Source organism: Danio rerio, chromosome 18 (assembly GCF_052040795.2).
Source record: "Danio rerio strain M-AB ecotype USA chromosome 18, GRCz13ab, whole genome shotgun sequence".
Taxonomy (NCBI): Eukaryota; Metazoa; Chordata; class Actinopteri; order Cypriniformes; family Danionidae; genus Danio; species Danio rerio.
Genome location: NC_141038.1, coordinates 15,233,395 through 15,248,334, shown reverse-complemented (window position 1 = coordinate 15,248,334; position 14,940 = coordinate 15,233,395). Strand labels below are relative to the sequence as shown.

Sequence of the window (14,940 nt, the reverse complement as noted above, 5' to 3'; positions counted from 1 at the left end):
ATTATTATTATTATTATTATTATTATTATTATTATTATTATTATTGCAAAAACTAAATTTATACATCTAATAAAAAATCTGAGCTAAAGCTGAAATGAAAACTAATAATAATTTATTATTTGCTAATTAAAAGCTCATTTTAAATGTCAATAAATGCTACAATAGTACAAAAAATACTATTATTATTATTATTATTATTATTATTATTATTATTACAAACATATACAATTAATAAAACTTTAAAAAAACATTGGAAAAAATCTGACCTAAAACTGCGATAAAAAAACAAACAAACATGTAATACTTGCTAATTAAAAGCTAATTTTAAATGTCAATTAATGCTACAATATTACAAAATTATTATTATTATTATTATTATTATTATTATTATTATTATTATTATTATATTACAAAACATATACAATGCAACTGTGAAAAAACAACGGAAAGAATCTGAACTAAAACTGCAAAAAAATGACAAAAAAAGGAATACTTGGTAATTTAAAGCTAATTTAAATGTAAATAAATACAACATTAGCACAAAAAATATTATAATTATTATTGTTTTTAACACAAAACACAATTAATACAACTGTAAAAAAAAACTATAGAAAAAATCTAACTAAAACTGTGATTAAAACTTGTAGCTAATTTAAAATGTCAAGAAATACTACAATCCTGCATAATATTAAAACATAAAATTTTTAATTCATGTTATTATTATTCTTTATTATTCTTATTATTATTTATTAATAATCTAATCTAGAAAATTAGACAAACATTTTTTTTTTTTTTTTTAATCAGCATCAGTCAATCTACAGAACAGCTGGTGTGTAGATTTGCCATGTGTTTAAGCAGTACTCACATGCGACTGGATAAATGCAGCAAAGTCCAATGATTTTCACCAGAGTGTTGCAAGTTAGAAGCAATAAAAAACAAGACCTGTTAATTGCACAGCTCCACACAGGCAAACACAATTATGAGTGAACATAACATGCACACATGCCATATATACTTCCTTTCGCTTCATCTCTCATTTTATATTAAGATTCAGAATTATTTACTGAATGATTCTCGCAGGCAAAGATAAACACACTGTAGGATGTCTAAAACATTGCTCTCCGCATAATTAAGTTAACTCTGTGCCTTAATATAGTAGCTGAGGCTTGTAAATGAGATCCATTTGTGTATTAAAAACATTTTATATTGGTTAGTGTGACCAGTGCTACCACCTGCAGTTCGTTTGGCTTTTGTGTAAGTAAATTTTTGTGCAAATTAAATTGCCACAACTTCCCTTGCTAATGAAAGCTCAGTTATTACCTAATGACTTTAAATACAAATGAACAATGGCCCCTTTTATGAACCCCCTTTTGTTCAAAAGGAGCCTTCTAACGGCTGTATTTATCTACAGCAATAAACCCCGGTGTGCGTATCGAATAACAGAGGCTGCCCACCTTGAACCCACCCGTATCTTGTAATTAAGCTTAAGACAAAATATCCCATTTAGAAAATGAATCAGAGCAAAGTAATTGTCCACACGAAAAGCCCCTGTTAGCTTTATTTATCTTCCCCACACAGATCCTTTCTGCCAGATCATACACTAATACTGTTTTTCTCCTTTATAATTACAGGCTCTGTTAACTCAAGGAACATTATTATTATTCCGAGAAATGCATCGAGTGCTTTCGCTAAGACTCTTGCGAACACAAATGTAGGCTTCACCGGAGGAGGCCTTGAAATCCTGCTGTATTTACTGTGGCCGGCAAATAGCTGTGAAATTGCTGAATTTTATAGCACAATGAGAGCTGTCTTGTTTGGTGGAAGGCCTGTTAATATACGCGTAACATGGATTAAAGAGGATTGTAAAAACACAAATCAAAGAGTCATGCTGACAGAGACACTAGCACACACATAGGCCTACTGTACTGTATAGGCTCACATTTACATACATACAGTCAGTTTTGTTAAAAATAATGTTAGTTAGCTAAAAACAAACCTTGACAACAAGATTTTTTTTTTTCTAAATGCCTCTTTTGGTCTTTGTTACAGAAAGATTAGCATTCCTACTTGTTAAACATGCTGGGCTAATATGGGCTAATTATTTTGGCTAAATAAAATTATAGCGACCTAATTTTTTTCTGCTAAAATATTTATGTTTTGTCAAGTAGATAGGCTGAAGACATCTTAGTGTAGCTTACTCCTCAAAGATAAACGACTTTACAATGCTATTGCTTAAATATGCTAGGTTGTATATGTACAGTGCATCCGGAAAGTATTCATAGCGCTTTGGTTTTTCCACATTTTGTTACGTTACAACGTTAATCCAAAATAGATTAAACTAATTTATTTCCTCAAAATTCTACACACAATACCCCAATGTGGAAAAAATAAAAGATTTGAAATTGTTGCAAATTTAAAAAAAAAATAAAAAAACCTGGACAATTCCATGTACGTAAGTATTCACAGCCTTTGCTGTGAAGCTTTAAATCGAGTTTAGGTACATTTTGTTTCCACTGATCATTCTTGAGATGTTTCAACAGCCTAATTGGAGTTCATCTGTGGTCAATTCATTTGATTAGACATGATTTGAAAAGGCACACACCAGTCTATATAAGGTCTCAGGGTGGACAGTGCATGTTGAAGTACAAACCAAGTATGAAGACAAAGGAATTGTCTGTAGACCTCCGAGACAGGATTGTATCGAGGCAGAAGGTTGGGAAAGATTACAGAAAAAATTGCTGTTCTGAAAATTTCAGTGAGCACAGTGGCCTCCATCGTCTGTAAGTGGAAGATGTTTGGAACCACCAGGAATCTTCCTGGAGCTGGCCGGCCATCTAAGCTGAGTGATCAGGGGAGAAGGGCCTTAGTCAGGGAGGTAATCAATAACCTGATGGTCACTCTGTCTGAGCTCAGCTTTCTTCTGTCGAGAAAGGAACACCTTAAAGAAGGACCACCATCTGTGCAGCAATCCACCAATCAGGCCTTTATGGCAGAGTGGCCAGAAGGAAGCCACTCCCCCCACCTGGAATTTGCCAAAAGGCATCTGAAGGACTCTTAGATTATGAAAAACTAAATTCTCTGGTCTGATGAGACTAAAATTGAACTCTTTGGAGTGAACCCCAGGCATAACGTTTGGAAAAAAAAAAAAAAAACAGGCATCACTCATCACCAGGCTAATACCATCTCTTCATTGAAGCATGGGGGCTAATACTAGTCAGAATAGAAGGAAAGATGAATGCAGCAATGTACAGAGACATCCTGAAAGAAAACCAGCTTCAGAGTGCTCTTGACCTCAGAAAGGGGCGACGGTTCATCTTCCAGCAGGACAATGAGCCAAAGAATACCACCAAAATGTCAATGGAGTGGCTTCACAACAACTCTGTGAATGTCCAGCCTGAGTAGCCCAGCCAGAGCCCAGACCTAAATCCTATTGAACAACTCTTTAAGAGATTTTAAAAAGGCTGTACACCGTCGCTTCCCATCCAACCTGACAGAGCTTAAGAGGTCCATAATGTAATAATTTCTTTTCATGCTAATCTACAAAATGTGTCTTCAGTATAAAGATATTGATGGCACATACAGATACACATATACAGAATCTTATTCTGCAACCTCATTAAATTACTCCTCGATTTAACAAATGAACATGTATAATTGATGTAGGTGTTAAAAAGGTGTTAAAAGGTGCTATCAGAAAGGCTAAATTGAAGTCCAGCTAGACAAGATTGAACCAGCTAAGTCCTGCAAAACAGCTTTTAAACTGTTTTCTTACCGCAGTGGCAGCATTTTCCAAAAAATAACACACACACAGGCAGGAAGCCCAGCAAAGTACTTTCCTATAGAGCAGGTACACCTGTGACACAATCATGATTGAATCCCACCGCAGGTCATCTGTAAATTAACTCTTCTGCCCATTGCAAGAGAGCCAAAAGATACCCAAACAAACTGCAGTGTCGCCTGTTTACAGCAGTTCCACGCTGCAAGAGTCCGTCAAGCTCAGTTCTTCTTTGTCTTGTCTGCGAGTCGTGTCTGTTTTCCACCCACACTGCTTTCGGCCTTGTGAAGAACTGCTTAACGGCTTCGGGTTTGTCTTGTGAGTGGTTGCTATGGAGCTTGTTTTCGTTCTGCTGTTTGCTGCGCACAGCTGCGATATTGATCCGATAGAACAATAAAACACAACTTTTCTCTCTGTACTTCAGAGGCGCTTTATTAAAGGTGCAATGGTCTCCTTCAGCACGAGAATTAGAAGGCAATAGAAAGAAAATGGAGCTAAGACTTTACAGGAGAAAAGTGGAAAAGGGGGTAAAGGCAGCAATGTAAAGAGCTCAAATTGTACCATTTTTTTTTCATGGAAGTCTTATCAGATTTTCAGGTTTTTCAGTAGCGTATGTCGTTATAGTTGGGTAAACTAGTGAATAAGATATATATATATATATATATATATATATATATATATATATATATATATATATATATATATATATATATATATATATATACACTGATGGACATATGGACAAAATACTGATGGACAGATGGACAAAACACTGATGAACAGATGAAAAAAACACTGATGGACAGATGGAGAAAATGCTAATATACAGATGGACAAAACGCTGATGGACAGATGGACAAAATACTGATGGACAGATGGAGAAAATGCTAATATACAGATGGACAAAACGCTGATGGACAGATGGACAAAATACTGATGAATAGATGGACAAAACCCTGATGGACAGATGGACAATACACTGATGAACAGATGGGCAAAATACTGATGGACAGATGGACAAAACACTGATGAACAGATGGACAAAACCCTGAAGGACAGATTGACAAAATACTGATGGACAGATGGACAAAACACTGATGAACAGATGGACAAAATACTGATGGACAGATGGACAAAACACTGATGAACAGATGGACAAAATACTGATGGACAGATGGACAAAACACTGATGAACAGATGGACAAAATACTGATGGACAGATGGACAAAACACTGATGAATAGATGGACAAAACCCTGATGGACAGATGGACAAAACACTGATGGACAGATGGAAAAAACACTGATGAATAGATGGACAAAACCCTGATGGACAGATGGACAAAACACTGATGGACAGATGGACAAAACACTGATGAATAGATGGACAAAACCCTGATGGACAGATGGACAAAATACTGATGGACAGATGGACAAAATACTGATGGACAGATAGACAAAACACTGATAAACAGATGGACAAAATACTGATGGACAGACAGAAGGACAGATGGGTAGATGAACGGATGGACGGGTGGATGGATGGATGAATGGATGGATGACAGATGGATGGATGGACAAAAATACAGATGAATTTATGGACAGATGGATGGACAGATGGACAAAATATGGATGAAAGGATGGACAAAAATACAAATGGACAGATGGACAAAATACTGATGGACAGATGGAAGGACGGACAGATGGATGGATAGACAGATGGATGGACAGGTGGACAAAATATGGATGAATGGATGGACAAAAATACTGATAGACAGATGGAAGGACAGACTGACGGACGGACGGAAGGATGGATGGATGGATAAAAATACTGATGGACAAAAATATTGATGGACAGATGGACAAAATACTGATAGACAGATAGAAGGACAGACAGATAGATGGACGGGTGGATGGATGGATGAGTGGATGGATGTACGGACAGATGAACAAAAATATGGATGAATGGATGGACAAAAATACTGATGCACAGATGGACAAAATACTGATAGACAGAAGGAAGGACGGACAGATGGATGGATGGACAGATGGATTGACAGATAGACAAAATATGGATGAATGGATCGGCAAAAATACTGATAGACAGATGGACAAAATACTAATGGATAGATGGACAAAATACTGATGGACAGACGGAAGGACGGACAGATGGATGGATGGACAGATGGACAAAATATGGATGAATGGATCGGCAAAAATACTGATAGACAGATGGACAAAATACTGATGGATAGATGGACAAAATACTGATGGACAGACGGAAGGACGGACAGATGGATGGATGGACAGATGGACAAAATATGGATGAATGGATCGGCAAAAATACTGATAGACAGATGGACAAAATACTGATAGAGAGACGGAAGGACGGACAGATGGATGGATGGACAGATGGATTGACAGATGGACAAAATATGGATGAATGGATCGGCAAAAATACTGATAGACAGATGGACAAAATACTGATGGACAAAATACTGATGGACAGATGGAAGGACAGACAGATAGATAGATGGACAGATGGATGGACAGATGGACGAAATATGGATGAATGGATGGACAAAATACTGGTGGACAGATGGACAAAAATATTGATGGACAAATAGACGAACATGTGGACGAATGAAGGAAGGAATGAACAAACAAATCTTATGAACAACAGCAGCACGAGACATTATCCTCCTGAACCCTTTATAAGCACTCTTTATACTAAGCATGTCATGCTGAGGCTCACTTTCAAACCCAATCCACCTTATGTGCTCCATGATTGTAGCCGTCAATCTTCCTGTACAGAATACAAGGAACTGTCTAAAAGTGACAAGACAAGTTAAGCATGATCAAGGCTACTGGTGAGGTCTCAGTGAAAATAGCAGCCATGCAAGCATATCTCAGACGCCGCTTGGCTGCTCACAGGTGGTGCTTTATTTGAACGTACAAACAAACACATGTACACAAACACACACAAGCCTACACAGCCTCCCCTGGCTTTCTTCTCAGTCATTAGATGTCAGCGAACAGCCCTGGGGGAGACGCTCACCTATTTCTATCAGCTCTCATTAGGAGCAGGGAGGACATGAAAGAGCAGCCGTTTCTTGCCATTGCTTGTATGTGACAGGGAGGAGGAACCCGACTCCGACTTCTCTGACAATCCAGCACTGAAGGGGAGGAGAGGAAAGATCCTCACTTTCTTATTCTTTCCCTCTTTCTTTCTGCCTTGATAGCTTTCGGCTGTACAAGCACTGCAGTGGTGTGTAATCTCCCTTGAATTACGGATGCTTGACTTTGAATAGAAATTGGTCTCTGTGTGTTAGATACAGAGCACTTAACTTTCCGTTTGGAAACAATCCAAAATAAAACAAGAACTGAGTGGTGTTTGCTGATGGAAGCATTGCTTTTACAATTTTTACTTATATTTCAGGTTTTGGGTTTTAATAACTTCTTGATCGTAAGTATTTAAGTGTGATAAAATGTTCCACGAAAACAGAGATGACAAGACCTGGGGAAGAAATGTGTCCTGTTACATTTTGGAAATATACAGTTGAAGTCAGTTGGATTTACACAGAGCAAGGAAATGTTCATAGTATTTCCAATAATATTTCCAATATATATATATATATATATATATATATATATATATATATATATATATATATATATATATATATATATATATATATATATATATATATTCATTTTTCAAGATAAAGTCTAATTTGTTTTATTTTGGCTAGAATATATATTTTTTTGTTTAATTTATTTATTTTTTTACATTTTAAAGTAAATGTTATTAGCCCCATTTAACCATTTTTTTTTTCGATTGTCTACAGAACAAACAATGATTTGCCTAATTACCTAATTAACTTGCCTTATTAGAAATAAATTAGTCATTAAAAGTACTGTATGTTTAGAAATGTGTTGAAAAATATATTTTATTTACAGGGAACAAATATACAGGATGGCTAATAATTCTGACTTCAGCTTTATATATTTAAAGTCTCTTATAAGCATTTTCGATGATTGGATTCATGTTTACATGTGGCATTGCAATGTTAAAAGGATATTTCACCCAAAAATTTGAATTACCTCATTGTTTATTTGCAAAAGTGTTAAACCTTCATGAGATATTTTTTCTTTTTTTTCTGTTGAACACAAAATAGGTTATTTTGTAGAGTCTCGATTGCTGGCATCCATAAAGTTTTATATTAGAAAAGAAAATTACACTCTCAAATTAAAGGTACAAAATCCATCACTGGGAAGGTGCCTTTTTAAAGGGTATATTTTTGTTCCTAAAATGTCCTTAATGGTACAGTTTAATATCTAAAAAGTACAAATGTGTACCTCATAGTACCTTAAGGGTACAAAAAAACAGCTTCTCACCCTCGTTCCTGGACCACCAACACTTCATCTTTCGGATGTCTCCTTTGTCAGTCACACCCATTACAGGTATTTCAGTCTCTGCTAATGAGCTAACGAGATCTGTATTAAGGTGTGTTTACATAAGAAGACATAGAAATGTCCAGAGCTTGTGGTCCACCAGGAACTCGGCTGAGAAACACTGTCCTAAAGATACCAATGTCCACTTGCACCTTTATTTTTGAGTGTTTACAATACAGACATCAGCTACAATCATTCTTCAAAATATTGTATTTTCTGTTCAGCAAAACAAAGAAAGTCATGTTTTGAACAAGTAAATGGTGAGTAAATGATGATAAAATTTTAACTTCTGGGTGAACCTTTATTCTTTAATATCATTTTAATTGGTTTCCCAATATTAATTACACAATATATTTAATGTCATGCAAGTCAGGTAAACTCATACAGGTTGAAACTACACTTCATACAAAAAATTAAAACTGCTACAAGGTGGAAAATATTTAATGAGTCATTTAACTGACTGAGTCATTAGAAAATCTGATTTGCTCAAATGACAGATTCATTCAAGAATTAAGTAAATAGCTCTCAGCAGGTCAACAAGTTCATTTAAGACACATTAATGTATAGTTAAATCTGTGTGTTGACTGGAGAGACTGTCCTGCAGTGGCTATTTCCTGACAAAATTGTTGAAAAACATGTCTTACAAACCAAAATTAAATTTGAATTACTTATTGAACTATTTAATAAATCAATGACACATTTTCCCTGTGTTGTTGGGACAAAAACATGATATTAAAGACATTGCTTGACTTTGTGTTTGACTTTGACTCAAGTTTAATTGTATAGTGATTTTTACAATAATTATTTTTTCAAAGCAGCTTTAAAAAGGTGTGAATTACTGGATTACAATCAAATTAAGTTAAAGTTACAATCAAATATAAGTTATTACATATAAACAAAGTTAACCTGCAGTTTTATAACATATAGGTGATGTTAGCATATGACATCAGATATAGCATATTGTTGATTTTATTATACTATATGACTCAAAAAACTCAAACAAACTCAAGTTTGATGGCAATGTGTGTGTGTGTGTGTTAGAGATGGGGGCTTGGATTATGTGTGTTTAAGATGACTAGCAGGAGGGGGCTATAGATGGAGAGTGGAGCGTTGGGTTTTTTGTGGTTGAGGGGATTTGTGACAACCCGCGCAATGGAAAAAAACAACCTGCAGATACAGATCAAAAGTAGCCCGCGGACCTGGCAACACTGATCACAGTCTGTCAGAATGGATTATACTTTGCTGATTTACTGCATTTTTATTTTTTATAATCATAATTAAAAACAGTTGTGCTGCTAAATAGTTTTAGTAACACACTGGTTTAAGTACCACATCTCATAATAAACTAGTGGCTTATTACCTGCCTATTAACATATTGGCTGTTAAATTGTAAATATTCTGCACAGTCCTATCCAACATCCTATATCCTACCCAACATCTTAACCCTAAACTATTAATAAGCAGCCAATACGGAGGCTGAGCTAAAAGTTATAGTTAATGGTTTGTTAATAAAAAGAATCTTACCTTTTTTATTAATACACTGTAAAAAATGGCCGTGATTTTAACTGTAAAAAACTGTAAAAATGCTTCAGTACAAATCTGTAACCTGGTTAACGGTGTGTTTCCTTAATATATACGGCGATTCCTTAATACTACCGTAATATAACCGTAAATTGACTTTCCCAGAATTCCCTGCATGGCACATAACTTTTTATGCATTTGGTTGACATTAAAATGGATCTTTTTAGTTGTTTCCCCATCAGTTATGTACATTAGAGATTTATGTTACATCTAATGTTGATAAACAATGTTTATGACTTTATTTTATGCGTGTTACCATACTGGTGTTTAGTAGCTGTGTGAATGACACTGAGCACCTTCTATATGCTGATAATCTTTTCTGCTTGTGGGAAAAGTTAATTGTGATGAGCATTGGCTCATTTTGTAATTTCATCACCACCTTCTTTATGTGGGTGTGCTAACGTGTCTAACTGTGAAACAAAAGATGTGTAGATGTTGATCATTCAAAATACACACATATTACCTCTATAAATTAATAAAATATGGTAATTTACCGTAAAAATGAAAAATTACTTTTACAGTTTGTACCGTGTTTTTAATGGTAAAGTACTGGCAACCACAGCTGCCATTTTTTTACCGTAAATTTTACGGATTTATTTTTTACAGTGTACAATTAGTATATTTTTTGGAAACCAACACTATGTGTTATTTCACGAACAGAAAATCTAAGAGCAGCATTTATCTGTAGAAGTTTTTGTGACTTTGCCTGTATTTACTGTCACTTTTGATCATATTAATGCACCCTTACTGAATAAATGTGTTCAATAAAATCTCAGTCTTTATGCCCGCTGCTGACAAGTGGCTTTCAATGTGAGAGAAAAAATAAAGACAGAGGGAAAGACAGAGTGGTAAGACAGAAAGAGATGGGGTCACACTCTCTAGAGTGCAAAACAAGCAGCACAAAGATATCTACAGTACAAAAAGCACTTAACTAACACTACAGCCTAGGAACTCTCTCTCTCTTTCCACAAGAGACTCGTGTTTGTTAGTGCAAGGTCAAAGCCGATGAAAGACAATCAGCACCCTGCAGTATTAGCCATGCACAGACATACAGAAAAGTAAACACACATCTCCCTCGCCATCCATCAACGTTTCACTGAGGGAAATTATGTTATGATTTTTCCTTCTGATTGGTGAAAACCACTGCAGAATAATTGAGATTGTGAAGTCATATGGACAGCATTTCAGCTCCAGGTGCAAACAAAATAATAATAAAAAATAAGTACACAGCAACTCAGTGGTTCAATGGCTGTGGGGAAGGTTTGACCAGGACATAATAGGTGAGAAAGACACCAGCGCTGCCCATAAAAACCAGCCCAGAGACAATTACTTGCTGGTCCAAGAGGGAACCTATGGACTTTTTCCCATTTGTGAGATTGCAGTGCTACAGGTGAACACTCCACCATAATAAATCCCCCATAATCCCACAGCAGACTGATGTCAAAGCCAGAACAGGAATCAGGGCAAATCTGTTCTTTATTACTTTTCCAATACTTCAAGCCCCCTTAACCTAGAGTGGATCTCAAGTCAACACCGTCCAATAGAACTCATCTTTACAAAAAAGGATGGAGTAAAACCACTTGCCCCATTGTATGATTTAACATCTGGAGTGCCGGTCTGGAGAGATTAAATTGAAATGATGCCCTGCAAACATTTTCTGCAAACGTTATTTTAAAAAGATGGATGAATGGAAAGAGAATGACAGACTACAAAATAATAGATAGAACAATGGTTGGATGGATGTAATCATAGATTTGTAGAACAAACGAACAAACTAATTAATAAACAATGGAAAAAAGGAAGGAAAAAAGGATAGATTGGTAAAAAAAATGGATGGATGATAGAATGTAATAAAGAATGAAAGTGATGATAGATGGATAAATCAAAAGAACAAAGAATGGAGGGATGGATGGATGGATGGATGGATGGATGGATGGATGGACGGACGGACTGACGGAAGGACAAACGAATGGATGGATGGACAGATGGATGGAAGGAATGACAATGATGGATAGATAAATAGAATGATAAACTGATAAACAAAATAATGGGTAGGTAGGTGAATGAATGAACATATAAAACAATAAATAGATTAAATGATAGATTGATAGAAAAATGTATTGCTGATAAAACAATATTTATTATGAAAGATGGATGGAAGAATGGCTCAACAGAATAACAAATGAATGGATGGATGGATGGATGGATGGATGGATGGATGGATGGATGGAAGGATGGATGGATGGATGGATGGATGGATGGATGGATGGATGGATGGATGGATGGATGGATGGATGGATGGATTGATGGATGGATGGATGGATGGACGGACGGATGGATGAACAGACGGATGGATGGATGGATGGATAAATGAAAAGACAATGATGGGTAGATTAATAGACATATTGATAAGCTGGTAAACAAAATAATGGAAGAATGAATTAATGAAATTAAATTACAATAAACTGATAAAATGACAGGTTAATAAAATAATGCATTGATGATTGAATGGTATATTATGATAGATGAATGATGGATGAATGGATAAACATGATAAGAAATGGATGAATGGTTGGATGAATGGATAAATGGATGGATGAAAAGATATGGACATGCAGACCAACAGAAAATATACTCTGTGTATTGACCTTATTCTCCACCGACGAGTGGGCCCTGCCATTTGAATCTTTTTGGCTTGAGACTTCCGCTCTCTTTCACTTCCATTAATTTTTTGACGTTAAAAACTGCTCATTACGCTGCTTGATGTTGCAATTTGATATTTTCTTATTATATTATTCTACTTGGTCTGTATAGTCATGCAAACATTTGTTTGTAGAGCAAGTAGTTTGACCGTTTTCTGCTGTTTATTATTCCTAGTCATTTCTCCCATAGGTGACAGAATCGGAAGTTTTAAGACAATCGTGAAAACAGGCGCACTTCCGCATTTTAGAATAAAGTCAATAAACAAACTTCATGGATCCACACCAGTAGGTGTCAGTATTAATGTATATAGAGAATGTACAACAATTTTATGATTGAACAATTGTGAGAGTAAATCTGTCAGAGGGTATCTTATTCAGTTAGTGTTTTTTCTTAAAGCGTTAGCAAATAGTCAGTGGCAGCGTGATTCATCTTTGTGCAACAATAACACAAATAAACAACATCCCGCGAGAATGATGGAAATTTAAAAAGAAACAGAAGGCTTTCTCAGACACCAAACCCATTTACTGCCATTTCCCATAGAGAGAGAACATCTGGGAAACCCCTCTGCTTCCCTTCAAGCTTTCACCAGCCTCCGGGCAATTCCCAATTTCTTTTAGCCTTCCCATTCAGTGGAAATTATGAAAAATGAATGTACGCCGTATGGTAGGTAAACAGCGAAGGAAACAAGATTTATCCAAGTGGAAAATCCATTTTGCCTGGTTTCCAATATACAGCAGCCGCTACCAAATGAAATAGGTCACAGTAGCCAGTCCCCAAATGTGGTTGTGCTTGTAGCAAAACTGCTGTAAGGAAAGTCCTGTAGATTGAGAGAGCGCCGACATATGCAGGGGCATAATTTCCACTAGGGACAGGGGGGACATGTACCCCCACCACTAACGATTTTAAGATTTTTTAACCGTGTGCCATCCTCACCATGGAGCAATGTGACTGATACGGAGTAAGTTTTTGTCGATGTGTGCATCCACGTCCAGCAACTTTACACGTATGCTTTAAAAAAACTGAAAGGTAAATAGGTTAAAGTTGCAGTGAACTGGTATAAAGGTTGAAGTGATTGAGTCAGTGATGCAAGTGATGAAATGCCAAAAAGCAACAGATGACTTACAAATCAACACGGATGAAATTAGCTCAGATCAAAATATTAGCCATTTCTGTTATACAGAATATGTCTACACCTGTTAATCTTAGTGCTCCACAGAAATTACACATTTTGATATTAACTTAACAGATATTTAAAATGTTGAGGCGTCATGTAGTTGCATATTTATATGACTGTCATCTGTATGCATATTTATAACAAAATGGTGCCAATAACATAACAGCTTTCTTTAATTTTCTTTAAAGAAATATGAAACACACCCTGTCTCTATTGCTGAATATCAGTTTTAATAATCAATAATGGTATTATAAAAGTGTCATGTGCAATAATTTTATACAATATTAGCAAGCAATCAGTCAAATGTGCAGAATCAGTGTACGCAGTTACATAAATGAATATTTTAACTTATCTTTGCGCTCAGCCAAAACACATTACATGAGAACAAGTAATAGATTCAAAAGATCAAAAAAGTCATTAGATAGAAACAAGATGAATGAAATCTCTTGTTTAACAACTATAGTGAGATGAAATCTATTTGTATGTCCTTGGTGAACTGTCCGACCTGCGCTGCTCTCATCTGGGGAAGTGCCCACAGAGCACCGCTGACTGACTAGAGCTCAGACACGTGCATACGCTGTAGTGTGTGTGTGTGTGGTCACATGATGTGTGTTTTCAGCTGTGTAGTATGGACTGAAAGCTGTTCATAAATGCTGGGTGAAACACCAGTGTGGACGTGGATCGTTTGTGTTTTAAAACACCATTTTAAAACTAAATTGTATTCGTTTAAACGGGGCCTAAATTTGGTGGTTTATGCATAAAAGTAAACCATTAAAGTAATGATCAGCATTTTCATATATTAACATACATATTAAGTTTAGCGCAGTCTATCTGCATTTGCTATTACAAAATATGTATTCAGCACACAGACTATAAAGTTATTTATTTATTTATTTATTTTATTTACATTTTTAGAATTTTTAGTTTAAAATTACAGGTTTAAATCAATCTAAAAAAAAATTTATAAAAACCATATTCATGTAAACGCAGGAATTTTGTTTTATTTTCTTTCTGGAACCGTTCTTCAGTGGACTTGAACTCCATCATCAAGGTCAACTCATCACAGTTAACACCATAAGCTATTGGGCAAACTGGTGACAGCGAAAAAGCTGTCCACATGAAGGTCAGTGGTCAGCCAGAAGAAACAGAAGCCATCGGCAGCATCATAACGCCCTATAGCATTTGTTTTAAAGATGCATAGCTCTGGCTACATAATTTGTGCTCTCCAGAAATGTATACAGGGGTACGTTTTCA

At 35.8% G+C, this 14,940-nt stretch overlaps 1 protein-coding gene across 5 annotated transcripts in view; it reads right to left on the bottom strand.

Moving 5' to 3' along the window:
• cdh13 (cadherin 13, H-cadherin (heart)) overlaps positions 1–14,940 on the bottom strand; it is a 618,570-nt gene that overhangs the window by 290,655 nt on the left and 312,975 nt on the right. The gene's annotated exons all lie outside the window — the stretch shown is intronic.